This window comes from Aotus nancymaae, unplaced genomic scaffold (genome assembly GCF_030222135.1).
Source record: "Aotus nancymaae isolate 86718 unplaced genomic scaffold, 86718_ANA_hifiasm-v0.15.2.pri h1tg000011l, whole genome shotgun sequence".
NCBI lineage: Eukaryota > Metazoa > Chordata > Mammalia > Primates > Aotidae > Aotus > Aotus nancymaae.
The window spans coordinates 41,847,934-41,862,778 of NW_026988422.1; the positions used below are offsets into that span (position 1 = coordinate 41,847,934).

General features: G+C 48.5%; 1 long non-coding RNA gene across 1 annotated transcript in view; it reads right to left on the minus strand.

Moving 5' to 3' along the window:
* Positions 1-14,845, minus strand: part of LOC135274173 (uncharacterized) — a 47,191-nt gene that overhangs the window by 30,701 nt on the left and 1,645 nt on the right. Inside the window, exon 2 of the long non-coding RNA XR_010341958.1 lies at positions 6,802-6,874. This is a non-coding gene — a long non-coding RNA (uncharacterized LOC135274173). The remainder of the gene's footprint in view (positions 1-6,801; positions 6,875-14,845) is intronic.

The following is a 14,845-nucleotide window of genomic DNA, read 5'->3' on the forward strand; positions in this document are numbered from 1 at the left end:
GGGGACAGGGTAGGAGAGAGGTTTGCCTTATGTTTGCCCTCTTTGTAGCAGACGAGCGCTGAGACTCTGAGCACCTTGTCTGCCCCGGGCTGCTAGAATGTACTGAAGATTGCAAGGACAGGGAGAAAGGGGAGGATGAGGCAGCCTTCCCTGAGTCCAGGTTTCTCTGGTAGAGGCACTAATGAGGGAGTTTCCAGTCTTACTAGGAGTTTTATGCCTAGCTTCCTCTAAGGCACAGGATAGTCCCTAGGGTGCCACAGCTCTCTCTCCATAGTCGAAAATATGCCCCATGGAGATCACATGATGAAAAAATGAGCCACTGACAAAAAGCTGAGCAGATGCTCCCAGCTCTCAGCCTGTCCACAGTAAAGCAAAATAGACCCACCAGATGCCCTGCTCCTAATGGAGTCCCAGGGTTTGGAGTGCTACTTGCCCTCCCTTTTTTCCTCTCTCCCTGACACAGAGACACCATGCCCACACCAGACCTGGATGCTTATGCCAGAGAAACGAGAGCACGCACACGCTCCATGCCTCACTCATCGCTCCCTGTTCCCTGCACTGTACACACAGGGTATCAAACAGGAAAGCATTCAGGGAACTGTTCCCACAGCCTGAGCCGGCAGCAGGGGGAAGAACAACACGACCTCACTCTTCCTGCCCAAAATGAAACAGGAAAGCAGCTCCCAGGCCCTAGGAGGGGCAGGATGGGGGAACTGGGCTGGGACTCGAAGGCAAGATGACGAGGCTCCCATGTGGGGGACAGGTAGGACACCCGCAGGCCTGCACGTCCACAGCACCAGGCTGTAACAGACTGCACAGGCTGCCAGACCCACAGAAAAGAGCTCCAGAGAGGAGCTGGCTGGCAAAGCTCACAGCTTCTCTGATATGCTAGATGGGGGTTGGAGCGCCCACCAAAAAGCTGGCTTTCTGAGGGAAAGTGGGGACCCGTGGGGAACTTGGTCTGGGCAGCTCCGACCTGCAGCTCATGCCAGGTTCCACCTCTAACAATATGCCAGAAGCTGGGCAGGCACTTGGGGTGTAAACAGGCCACAGCAGAGGAAGCCCCTTCTCCCCAGGATTTCCTGAGAGTCCAGCCTCTTCTGATAGGTAAGGCACCCATGATCACTTGAGTGTCCTGGGGTACAGGAGATTTCCCAGGCTTGGCAGAAAGGAAGCCAGATGATGGTTCTAGACTCACTGTGAGGTACTTTCTGCAGGTTAGCCAATACCCACCTTTAATTTGCATGGGTATTTCACCAAGGAATTCAGAGTTTAGCAGTTCCTTAACAGTCTGGAGCCAGTGCCCTGCCTGGAGAATCAATCTGACCCCACAGTGACCTCCAGCCCTGAGGACAGCTGCTTTTCCAGGGGCCCTCGGCTGGTAGAGTCAGGGAGGGGCTGTGCAGAGGGAGAAATGACTTTATTCTGCTTGCTCAGCCAGGTTCCCCTCTCCTGCCTCAGGCCAGGGTCAGCCTGGTCAGGAGGTACAGAAAAAAGGACAGTGGCTCCCACCTCCCCCATCCAAGGCTAGAAAAGGCCACCCAACTAAACCAAGGTGGTGTGGATGCTCCATCTCTTGACTGGCACTCACAGAGCTCTCCGTAGGTCCCCTTCCCGCAGCTCTTCCAGCCTCTCCCCGTGGGTCCACAGGATCAGCGGCCCCAGCCCTCCACCCCACGTGGCCCGCTGCATTCCGGGAAGGGAGTGGAAGTGATTCACTGAGGGAACTGTGACTGTCTCTTCCCCGGGCGGGGATGCGCCTGCGAGGTCCCAGCGGACTTCCCTGGGCGGCTGCGCCCTTCCTCGCGCCCAAGGCGCCCCGAGTCCCGCGCGGAGGCGGAAAGGGCAGGTGCGCCTGCCGACCCGGGTCAGCCCTCCACCTGCCGCCGCCGCGCCCCGCAGCTCTCGCGGCTCCCCGCCCCCCGCGCTCTTTGTTACAACCCGACTTCCTGTTTGCGGCCGCCGACCCGGCACACTTCCCGGGGCGGGAAGCAGCCGAAGGCCGCGAGCTTCTCGGAGGCTCCTGCGCCCGCTCCGCTCCGCCTCCTGCCTCCCTAATCACTCCTGAACCTGGAGCCCGCGCGGGGCTGAGCCGCGCGGGTGGCAGGCCGGCGGGACTGCGCGGGCCCCGCTGCCTGACACTAGAGGGCGCTGCGCGGTCGTTAGGGCTGCACGCGGGAGGGGCCGCCGACCCAGGAGGCTCGCTGGGGCTGCCCTTCTCCGTCCGGGGCCTACAGGACGAAGGCGGCAAGGGGCGGCCAGACGCCCGAGCTCCCTCCGGGCTCCGAGCCCCTAAGCCGAACGGATAAACTGTGGAGAACCCAGTGCGAGGTATTCCCCCAAATATGCTCACGGTGTGCAGGGGAGCAGGCCCTTTTCCCTGCCCCCGCCGTCGCAGCAGCCAGCACCCCTCGCTACCCCACACGCCTCCGGCTGTCCTGGTCCAAAGACATCCTCAAGGGAAGGGAATGGCATCGGGCAGGGCCGGGCACTGGGTCTGAGTTATGGGGCTGGAGCTCCCTTCCAGCGCCACCCCTCATTGCGGGTAGCTCTGGGACAAGTCCATCTAGATACTTACTCATTCCTGCAACACTGATTAGCATTCTAGCGGCTTATCCTTAACCTCTCTGTGGGTAGTGCCTGTTAGGCGTTGCTAGGGGGTTGAAATGAGGATGTATGGAAGCGTTTGAGCAGTGTCGTCACCTCTGCTGGTGGGTTAATCCTCCTCAAGCATCCCTAAGTGAGCCACTTTCTGGAACTCCCTGGCCCACATCAGCGGGGTGGGCCCAAGGGAGGTTGGGGTCTGGCAGCATAGTCCCAGTGTTAGCAGCGGCCAAACCATGTGGGTCTGCAGCAACCTCAGTTGTTGCCTCCTCAGAAGAAAGAATTCCACCAAGGGGCATAATAAGGCAGATGGCGAGACTGAGGCAAGTTTTACAGCTGGAGTGAAAGCTTATTACATAGTATTAGAGCAGGAACAAAAGGAAGTAAAGTACACTTGGAAGAGGACCAAGTGGGTGACATGAGAGATTCAAGTGCGCGTTTGACCTCTGACTTGGGGTTTTCTATGTTGGGATGCTTCCGGAGCCTTGCATCCCTTCTCCCCGATTCTTCCCTGAGGGTGGGCGACCCGCATGCCCGAGGCCTGCCAGTTCTGGGGAGGGGTCGCCTGTGCAGTGTGTTTACTGGAGTTGCTCACCACTTGAGCATTCCTAGAGGAAGGTCAGATATCAGTTAAGCTCCGCCATTTTGCCTCTTAGTATACTCGCTGGAGCCCACTCGCCTGGGTCCCAGAGCACCCGGCAATGAGGGATGGTGCTGCAAGGGCGCTCCAGCCCCATAACTCAGACCTGGTGCCGGGTCCCGCCCAATTCCTGAGATCTTATTGGGAAGCTGGTGATCAGTTTCAGGTATTTCTATCTATTGAGAGACTGCCTTTCCCTGCTGCGGGCAGCAACAATTGTTAGAGAAACAGAGTAATAGGGCCGGGCGCGGTGGCTCATGCCTGTAATCCCAGTACTTTGGGAGGCCGAGGCGGGTGGATCACGAGGTCAAGAGATCGAGACCATCCTGGTCAACATGGTGAAACCCCATCTCTACTAAAAATACAAAAAATTAGCTGGGCATGGTGGTGTGTGCCTGCAATCCCAGCTACTCAGGAGGCTGAGGCAGGAGAATTGCCTGAACCCAGGAGGCGGAGATTGCGGTGAGCCGAGATCGCACCATTGCACTCCAGCCTGGGTAACAAGAGCCAAACTCCATCTCAAAAAAAATAAAAATAAATAAAAAGAGAAACAGAGTAATAACTACCTGACAGTCCACCTGTCAGACTACCACCTGATGGTAGCCTGACTTTCCTGGTGGGAGTAGGGGCCCTCTCCTGTGCTGCTCATGCCTGCCTACCTACTGTGACACCAGCAGTAGCCCTAGGGCCAAGCAAGGCAGCTGAGATCACAGGTTTCCATCCCCATCGCTTGTGATGTGGCCCCGTCTTTGAGGAGCATCACTAATCTAGGTCAGCCTCCTCTGATATAGGCAGGGGTAGAAGGGAGGCCCTTGCTGTGGGAAGGGGCAGCAGGACCTCCAAGTCCTCAAGAGTCACCTTCCCCTTGGACATCTGCCACAAGTGACTTTTACCACCTTTCCCTGGCCTCTAGGGCATGGTACCCCTTAACACTCTGGTCAACAGTGGCCTCAGCTTATTTCCTTCATCCTCAAAGGTTCTCTGAGGCCAGGACACAGGACCCAAGTCGCCAAGTGAGTCTACAGCCTGACCCAGGGTAACCAGCATCACGGGAATCTGGATTTAGCAACAGGTCGGCTCTGGCCCAGGAGTGCCCTGTGTCATGGCACCCCCTGCAGGACAGAGCCACAGCCCTGCCAGGCATGGCTAGCCTGTCTGTCTATAGTGACCCCTCTCCCTGGCAGGGCTTGGGGTTTTGCACACTGGCACTGGCCATTTGACTTGTTAGAGGACTGCAGTCCCTTTCCCACAGTGGCGGATGCTGGGGCAAGGCTCATGGTATTAAGCCCAGTCTGTTCAGTTTCACTCCTCTACCAGCAGCTCCCTTCCTCAGCGCTTCTTCCTTTCTTTGGTAGAAGACATCTAAAAGGTCCTGAACATTCTCCATTCTTTTGTTTTGTTTTTTGAGACGGAGTTTCGCTCTGTCGCCAGGCTGGAGTGCAGTGGTGCCATCTCGGCTTACCGCAACCTCCACCTCCGGGGTTCAAGTGATCCTCCTGCCTCAGCCTCCCGAGTGGCTGGGACTACAGGCACGTGCCACCACGCCCTGCTAATTTTTTGTATTTTTAGTACAGATGGGGTTTCACCATGTTGGCCAGGATGATCTCAATCTCTTGACCTTGTGATCCACCCGTCTCAGCCTCCCAAAGTGCTGGGATTACAGGTGTGAGCCACCGTGCCCGGCCACATTCTCCATTCTATTAGCAGTAGGCCCTGGGGAAGAAGGAGTCCCAGCCGCTCTCATTCATTTAAGGGGCTTCACTGCCTTGGCTGCCTGTGGACCGAAGAATCTACAGCACCTGCCAGGCCCCTTGTTAGCAGCCTGACTTCTCCACATGGGCTGTTTTCTGAGGCTTCTCTTCTAGAGCCAGGTCCCCCCACACCACAGCATTTCCATGAGATCTGAGGTTCACCTCAACCCTGTGGATCTCCTCTCTTTGCAGCCCTGTCACACCACTGAGATGCTCCCCACTATAGCTTCTCCTCAGCCCTGCAACTGGTTGCTTCCTGTCCCCACAAATTGTACTTTTCTCTCTCCTTGGAATGGGGAGCACCACCCACCAGTCCTCTGTTGGCAGCCCAGCCCCTTTCCTTCCAGGTAGATGAGGACTGAGCTCTGGATAATTGGAACACCGGCCCCCCCCAGAGGTGCCCGCTCAGCTGGACCTCTCTCCCTTGTTGGAGGCTAGAAAATGGGCAGGAAGCCAGGTATTTCCACCATCCTGGGCACCCTTCTGCCAGGATATGAGTGAATCTTTACAGCCTTTGCTTTCGTGGACCTAGGGCCAAGCAGCCTTCCCCCTTGGCCCTGGGTTCAGCTGACACACCCTGCAGAACAGCTGCCTGGGACTGTCTCTCACTCTTCTGAGGTAGACTGTATGCAGGGACCCACTACACCATCTGCCCCTCCTTTGGCCAGAGTGTGGGTGGTAACTAGGTCCTTCTTGCACAAGGACTGAAGACCTGCAGACACACTTATCTCTCAGAGGTCAGTAGGAGGAATGGTCCCTCATATATGGTGGATTATTTACTTATTCATTCATTTTAGCACCCTCACCCCATGCATACACAGAAAATCTCTCTTGGTTCAAGCAACTGTTTGTTCTGTCAATAGCACGTTTGTTCTGCTAATAGTGTACTTGGGCAAGACCATTACCCATTCTATCTTTGAAAAACATGCCTTGGCTGGGCACGATAGCTCACACCTATAATCCCAGCATGTTGGGAGGCCAAGGCAGGTAAATTGCTTGAGACCAGGAGTTCAAGACCAGCCTGGGCAATATGGGGAGACACTGTCTCTACAAAAATACAAAACGATTAGCTGGGTGTCGTGGCACGCATCTGTAGTTCCAGCTACTCGGAACTACAGTGAGGTGAGGTGAGAGGATTGCTTGAGCCTGGGAGATGGAGGCTGCAGTGAGCTGAGATCATGCCATTGCACTCCAGCCTGGGTGACAGAGCTAGACCCTGTCTCAAAAATAAACAAAAAAATTTAGCTGGGCAGGGTGGTGCACACCTGCAGGTCTCAGCCACTTGGGAGGCTGAAGTGGGAGGATCACTTGAACCCAGGAGGTCAAGGCTGCAGTGAGCCATGATTGGGCCACTACACTCCAGCATGGGTGACAGAGTGAGAACCTGTCTCAAACAAAAAAAGCATGGCCGGGTGCAGTGGCTCACACCTGTAATCTCAGCACTTTGGGAGGCCAAGGTGGACGGATCACTTGAGCTCAGGAGTTTGAGACCAGCCTGAGAAACATGACAAAACCCCATTTCTACAAAAAAAAAGAAAAAAAATAGCTGGATGGTGGCACATGCCTATAGTCCCAGCTACTCAAGAGGCTGAAATTGGAGGATTGCTTGAGCCCAGGATGTCGAGGCTGCAGTGAGCCAAGATCCAGCCACTGTACTTGCCTGGGTGACACAGAGAGACCCTGTCTCAAAACAAAACACCCCACATACCTTTGGCACCATACTTGTTAGAACAATCTGTGAATTGCATGGCAAGAATAGAGACCACAATAGCTGGAGATTTCCTCTACTGAGCTTAAAATGCTTACCTTGATTACTCCCTCCTGACCCACTTCTTTCTTCTGAGCTATGTCAGAATGAGAAGTTCACTGTGGCTCTGCCCTGGATGAAACAGAAAGTGAAAAGTCTGAAGTAAAGATAATAAGGAATCAACATTTGTTGAGTGTTTCTATGTGACAGGTACTGGCTACAGTATTATTTCTTTCAATCACTGTCAGACCCTGCAAAGTCAATGCTATTACTTATTCCCTCTTTACAGTTGAGAACTAAAGACACCGTGCCTAGGGTCACCCAGCTCATACATGGTGGAGCTGAGCTCAAATCTGAGCAAGCTGAACTCAGAGCCAGTGTCTGAGAAGGCTTTTCTTCTTTTATGATCACAGAGGCCACATTTTTTAAACTGACAACTGAATCTCTACATACATATAATATTGCACAAGTTATAAATGGCTTAACAATTAATGATGCAAACTCATGAACATTTACATGAAACTGCTGCTCCAGGTTTTGGTGAATTTTGTGCCAGCTACTTTAGTAAGTAAAACAAACATAATGGAATTCAGCTATTTGAATCCATGAGAACCAGCTTTCAAAAAAAGCATGCAGAAAGTATATGCATGCTTTACAATTAGGACTATATTCCAAAAGCATAATTCTAAGTTGCTACAATGTCTTCTCTGCTACAAACCATTGTTTCAAAGGTTAAACAAGACAGTGACTGACATAAAAGGTTTTCAAAATATTCTTCCTTCTCAAAATAAAAATATGATCTTCATCAAATTTTATTTTTATATGTGTGTGTGTGTATATACATATATATATATGTATATATAATTTATTTTGAGACAGAGTCTCACTCTGTTGCCCGGGCTGGAGTGCAGTGGAGTGTTCTCAGCTCACTGCAACCTCCAGGTTCATGCGATTTTTGTGCCTCAGCCTCTTGAGTAGCTGGAATTTTAGGTGTGTGCCACCATGCCCAACTAATGTTTGTTTTTTATATTTTTAGTAGAGACAGGGTTTCACCATGTTGGCCAGGCTGGTCTTGAACTCCTGGCCTCAAGTGATCCACCCACCTCAGCCTCCCAAAGTGCTGGGATTACAGGTGTGAGCCAATGCACCCAGCAGATATCCATAAAATTATAAAGAAACTATATCAAAATGTTGACCAGATAAGCCAGATTATTTGCCTTCACCGATTGCCTCAGAGGGCAGAGCACATGTGTCATATACAAGGAAGGGGAGATGGGGGTAGAGTTTCCGCTCTCCCCTAGCCTGTGGAGTGGGGGTGGACAGGAGACCTTTTGCTTCCCAGGGGTTTTGCTTCCTCATGTACAGAATTGAGGGAGGTAGGCTAGTGGCTTTTAAGAGACCCCTCAACTAAAAGTCAGCTTGAGATCCCATCTTTGAGCAGACATATAGGGTGGCAAAAGAAATGGATTAAAAAACAGATGGATGAAGTCTTTCTCACCTTTTAATATGATCACTCAGAACTATTCTGTACTATAGTTCAAGAAAAGCTTTGCCTGGTACTATTTAAGTGTATGAAATGAGGCATCTGACATTGAAATTTTTGATAAAAAAGAAAAAACAACAACAAAAAGAAATGTTTAATAAAAATGTAAACAGGCTCTGTTAAGTTTGGGTGGAAAAACAATGCACCACCATGTTAAAACCAGCAGTCAGGACATCCCGTTTCTGAGTTGTAGGAGTCCCCAGTCTGGTTCGGCGATATGCTGAGGGAGATGCACGTTCAGGCCATTCAACAGAGACCTAATGAGTGCCCACTGCTCAGGACATGGATAAACAGGGGCCTAGGAAGACAACTTTAATGAAACTGGCTCTAAAACAAAGGATACAACAGAGTGAAATAATCAGAAGAGAGTGATGGCTTCTCATTTTCTGTTCCTTACAGACAGTACACATCATTTTTTCTGGAATCTAACATCTTTCCAAAATACATCACTTTATTTTCCTCACAAGGCAGGCACACATTAAGCATGTGACAGTCACATTATTTGTGGGCCCCAGGGCTTCCAGGAGCTTTCCTGGAGCTCATGGTCAGAGGCGTCCTGAGATTTCAAATAGTAAAGTTTTCTACACGGCCACACGTTCCTTTGATGCTTGCGTTACTGAACAAAAACTCACTGGATAATTTGTCTTCAGCATAGTTTATTTCTCTTCCTAAAAGTGTTAGCTGTGCTTTCTTTTCAATGAACACTCTGACTCCATCTTGAACAACTTCTTCATTGAAATTTCCTCGTCTTTGTTTATTCTAGACTGTAAGAAAGGCCATTACAGGCCCTGGTTCGGACACCAACTTTTACACCTGATGCTCAGGCTTATCTTAAAGAAGTTATTTTATCTGTTTACTGCTGAAGGTGTCAGACTGTGGGTGGCCCTGGTGGGCTGCAGCTTTCTCTTGTTCACAGCCTGAACTAAGGAAGCCAACATCTCCATTGTCTGGGTGCCCAGGTGCTTCAGGTGGAGCTTGGCCGCCTCAGCCTCTCTCTGTGGACACAGCAGGCCCATTAATGCCACAGGCTCCGACACACGGTGCACTCAAGCCTCTGGGAAGGTTTTCCATCCTTCAGAAATCAGCAGTTTTATAAGGCGACTTATCCTTTAGTGTATAAATCAGCATAATTCCCAGCTCCTAAAACAGCCTCCCCCCACCAAAAAAAAACACAAAACAACAACAAAAAACAGCCTTCCCTTGTTTCAGACAAACAACATGCTGACTAACACCAGGAGGTGATGTCAGCCTCTGGTAAGAGAAGAGAGAAGGAACAGATCCTTAGGAGATGAGAGGTAGCCGCCCAAAGGGGAACAATAAGGAAACATTAATTTGGGAAAGATCTAAAAAAGGAAGCCACCATATGCACATCATGTGCCACTCTGCAAGGTGGAGGTGATGCCTGGGCCCATGGCCTCTCACAAACTGGTACCTCTGTGGGCATGACATAGGCAGCCTCCTCCTGTGGGACTTTAGAAGGAAAGACAGGAAGGGTTTGCTGTTAAAGTTACAGAGAGGAACTAGCTAAGTGAATGGTTTTCTGCCTGGGAGTGTCCTGCTGGGAGGAAAGAGACAGATGTTGTTGGAATAGGAACAGGCAAGGCATGTTCCCCGAAGGCGTTTGCAGATCCACTGGGCCAGCTTCTGTGGAGATTCCAATTTTGAGGGTCGAGGTTGAACTTGTGTTATGTGGGACATGAGACATAGCCTTGGCCTTTTCCAAGCGACAGCCTCACTTCTACCTATATTTGTGGAGAATCTTCCACGTGCCTGCCTTGTTAGTTCCCTTGGGCCTTCAATGATGAACCGTGCTCTTGGGGAGCGGTCAGGTTAGTGGGAGGCAGGATGCAAATGATTCCCAGCAAGGAGGCTCTGGAGCTGGTTCAGCTGCTTTGGGACCCAGGCTCCATGACTCTGCTACATCACAGCAGTGCTTACCTCACTTTGCTGCATGTTCCTCTGAAATGATACTTACCTCACGAAGTAGTGAAGAAATTTATAGTTAGAATGGATGATGTAAAAGCGCTTAGTAAATTGTCTGGCACATGGTATGCACGTAATAAATGGGCGTTTCTGTTGAAAGCACGAGTTGGAAGGGACAGCATGTAATAAATGAGTGTTTCTGTCATAAGCACAAGTTGGAAAGGACAGACAAATAAACTGAAGTTGTGTAAAGCATTGTGGGAGCATAGAGGAGGGAGCATCTGACTCTGCCAGGAGCAAGATCAGGTTATTGAGGACATTGCCAAAGGAGTTACGAAACACTGAGACTTTGGTGAGGGTGGCAGGAGGTCTGAGAAAGGGCATCATTAAAATGTTCCCTAGATGTTTCAGGTATGCTATCCATCCCTTATCCACCAGAAAACCACTAATGACGCTTTGTACATAACTTTTTTTTAGACGGGATCTTGCTCTGTTGCCCAGGTTGGAGAGCAGTGGCACAATCATGGCTCACGTAGCCTTGACCTCATGGGCTCAAGCAACCCTCTTGCCTCAGCCTCCTGAATAGCTGGGACTACAGGTGCATGTCACTATGCCCAACTAATTTTTTTAAAAAGTTTTGTAGAGATGAGGTTTCATTATGTTCCCCATGCTGGTCTCAAACTCCTCAGCTCAAACTATCCTCCTGCTTGGTCTCCCAAAGTGCTGGGATTAGAGGTGTGAACCACCGTGCCCAGCAAAAATTATTATTATTAAAAAATTACATTTCGAGAGAGATCCAAGATGGCTGATGATTAGCAGCTCGGGCACGTACCTCCCAGTGAAAGCGCAAAGAACGAGAGGACGCCACACTTTCAGACGAATATTAGTTGCTCACGGACCAGGAGATTCCCAGTGGAGGAGCTCCACGGGTCGCCAGGGCGACTCTTGTGGCCGGCGTGGCGGTTTTGCTGGTGCCTTAGCACGCCAGTTCTTGGAGCAGAGTCCGGAGATTCCCGGGCAGAAAAGCACCATCAATCTTAACACCGCTGTTTTGGCCGGCTCAGTGGATTGCTCAGATTTCGGCGCAGGGAATCAACAAGTCGGACGTCAGAGACCCAGTTAGAAAGTCGGTAATTATAAAGACGACAGACGGACAAATATATAATGAAGGGAAGAAACCAGCGTAAAAAGGTAGAGAATACTCAAAATCAGAATGCCCCTCCCTCTACAGGGGATTGCAATTCCTCATCAGTAACGGAACAAGGCTTAATAGATTACACGTGTGTTCCAATAACAGAAGCAGGCTTCAAAACGTGGGTGATAAGAAACTTCTGTGAATTAAAAGAACTTGTTCTAACCCAATGCAAAGAAACTAAGAACCTTGAAAAAAGGTTTGACGAAATGTTAAAGAGAATGGACAATTTAGAGAAGAATATAAGTGAATTGATGGAGCTGAAAAACACAACACGAGAACTTCGCGAAGCATGCACAAGTTTAAACAGTCGAATTGATCAAGCAGAAGGAAGGATATCAGAAGTCGAGGACCAGCTCAGTGAAATGAAACGAGAAGACAAGAATGCAGAAAAAAGGATGAAAAGGAATGAGCAAAGTCTCCAGGAAATATGGGACTATGTGAAAAGACCTAATTTACGTTTGATAGGTGTACCTGAATGTGATGAAGAGAATGAATCCAAGTTGGAAAATACTCTTCAGGATATCATTCAGGAAAATTTCCCCAACCTGGCAAGGCAGGGTAATATTCAACTCCAGGTAATACAGAGAACACCACAAAGATATTCTTCAAGAAAACCAACCCCAAGGCACATAATCGCCAGATTTATTAGGGTTGAAATGAAGGAGAAAATACTAAGGGCAGCCAGAGAGAAAGGTCAGGTTACCCATAAAGGGAAACCTATCAGACTTACAGCAGATCTCTCAGCAGAAACCCTACAAGCCAGAAAAGAGTGGGGACCAATATTTAACATCCTTAAAGAAAAGAACTTTCAACCCAGAATTTCCTATCCAGCCAAACTAAGCTTTATGAGCGACGGAAAAATTAAATCTTTTGCGAACAAACAAGTACTTAGAGAGTTCACCACCACCAGGCCTGCTTTACAAGAGCTTCTGAAAGAAGCACTATACATATAAAGGAACAACCAATATCAGCCTTTCCAAAAATATATCAAAAAGCAAAGAACTTTAACACAATAAAAAATTTACATCAACTAATGGGCAAAACAGCCAGCTAGCATCAAACGCCGGTATTAAACTTACATATATTTTAATTGGATAAAAAGCCAAAACCCATCGGTATGCTGCATCCGGGCCCATCTTACATGCAACAATACACAAAGACTCAGAGAGAAGGAGGAAGATTTACCAATCAAACAGAGAGTAAAAATAAACTAATAAACAAAAAGCAGGAGATGCAATTCTCGCCTCTGATAAAGTAGACTTTAAAGCAACAAAGATCAAAAGAGGCGAGGAATGACATTACATAATGGCAAAAGGATCAATGCAACAAGAAGAGCTAACGATTCTATAGATCAACGAGATAGAAAATTAACAAGGATATTCAGAACTTGAACTCAGACCCGGAACAAGTAAACTTAATAAACATTTATAGAACTCTCCACTTCAAATACACAAAACATACATTACCACCTCACACCTATTCCAAAGGTGACTATATAATTGGAAGTAAATCACTCCTCAGTAATCGCATAGCATTTCATAGGTTTAAATTAAATATTGGTTGGCTGTTTGTTTGTTATCTTCTTCCCTTATTCCTTCCTGACTACATCATTAAGTATAATTATCAGTATAAAAGAGGTTTTCAATACCCATTACTAAATTGCATTCTAGCCTGGGCAAGAAAGCAATACTCCCATTCTCTCTCCCTCTTTCTTTTCCTTCTCCCTCCTCCCCATTCTCTCTCTCTCTTTCTCTTCCTTTTTCCTCCTTCCTATTCTCTCTCTCTTTAAAAAAAAAAAAAAAAAGAATGTATCAGATTAAAATATTGTGTTGTAAAACTTGTTTCTGTTATATAAAAAAAAAAAAAAAATTACATTTCATAAAACTTGGAAAATAGAGGAAAGAACTGCTCACAATGCCAGCACACTAGTATCTGGTGCCACGCTATCTTTATTCCTCATGTATGTTGTTACTGAAGTTTTAATCATAGTACATGTGAAAATTTATATTTTGCATTTTTGCTTTAATATGCAATCATACACATTTTTACTATGCTGTTGTTTTTTTCTTTTTCTTTTTCTTTTCCGAGATGGAATCTTGCTCTGTTGCCCAAGCTGAAGGGCAGTGGCTTGATCTCGGCTCACCGCAACCTCCACCTCACAGGTTGAAGCAATTCTCCTGCTTCAGCCTCCTGCATAGCTGAGATTACAGGCACCTGCCACCAGGCCCAGCTAATTGTTTTTGTATTTTAAGTAGACACAGGGTTTCACCATGTTGCCCAGGCTGGTCTCAAACTCCTGAGCTCAGGTAATCTACCCACCTTGGCCTCCCATAATGCTAGGATTACAGGCGTCGGCCACTGCACCCGGCCTGACGTGTATAATTGTTTCTAATGTCTGCACAAATTTAATGGACCATATCATATTTATGAAACTAATTATCTATTGCTGGGTATTTAGGTTGTTTCCTCTGTGGTGTGTGTGTTTGTGTGTGTGCATTTTTCCATCATGTGAATGGTGAATTGACCATAATTTCCTTAAACATTTAGCTATTTTTGGATATTTAAGTAGTTTTTCTTCGTTTTTGCTATATAATAAGTAATGGCTGGGCACAGTGGCTCACGCCTGTAATCCCAGCACTTTGAGAGGTCGAGGTGGGCGGATCACAAGGTCAGGAGTTGGAGAGCTGCCTGGCCAATATGGTGAAACCCCGTCTCTACTAAAAATACAAAAATTAGCCGGGTATGGTGGCAGGCATCTGTAATCCCAGCTACTAGGGTGGCTGAGGCAGGAAAATCACTTGAACCTGGGAGGCAGACTTTTCAGTGAGCCGAGATCACACCACTGCACTCTAGCCTGAGCAACAGAGGGAGACTCCATCCCAAAAAAAAGTAACAATGCGGCCGGGCGCGGTGGCTCATGCCTATAATCCCAGCACTTTGGGAGGCTGAGGCGGGTGGATCACGAGGTCAAGAGATCGAGACCGTCCTGGTCAACAAGGTGAAACCCCGTCTCTACTAAAAATACAAAAATTAGCTGGGCATGGTGGCGCGCGCCTGTAGTCCCAGCTACTCGGGAGGCTGAGGCAGGAGAATTGCCTGAACCCAGGAGGCGGAGGTTGCGGTGAGCCGAGATTGCGCCATTACGCTCCAGCCTGGGTAACAAGAGTGAAACTCAATCTCAAAAAAAAAAAAAGTAACAATGCATTGAAAATCTTCAGGCATATGGCTTTTCCCATATTTTGAATAATTTCCTGGAGGAGCATTGGGTCAAAGGGCAGGGATATTTTATGATTCTTGATTTGTATCACCAAGCTGCTTTTTCAAAGGCTTCTTTGTGCCAATTGAGATACTTCAGCAATATGTGGATACGTTTTCCACTTCCTACCCTACTACCCACAGTTGGTGAGTGGAGAAGAGGACATTCTTCTAAGAAGCTACCAAC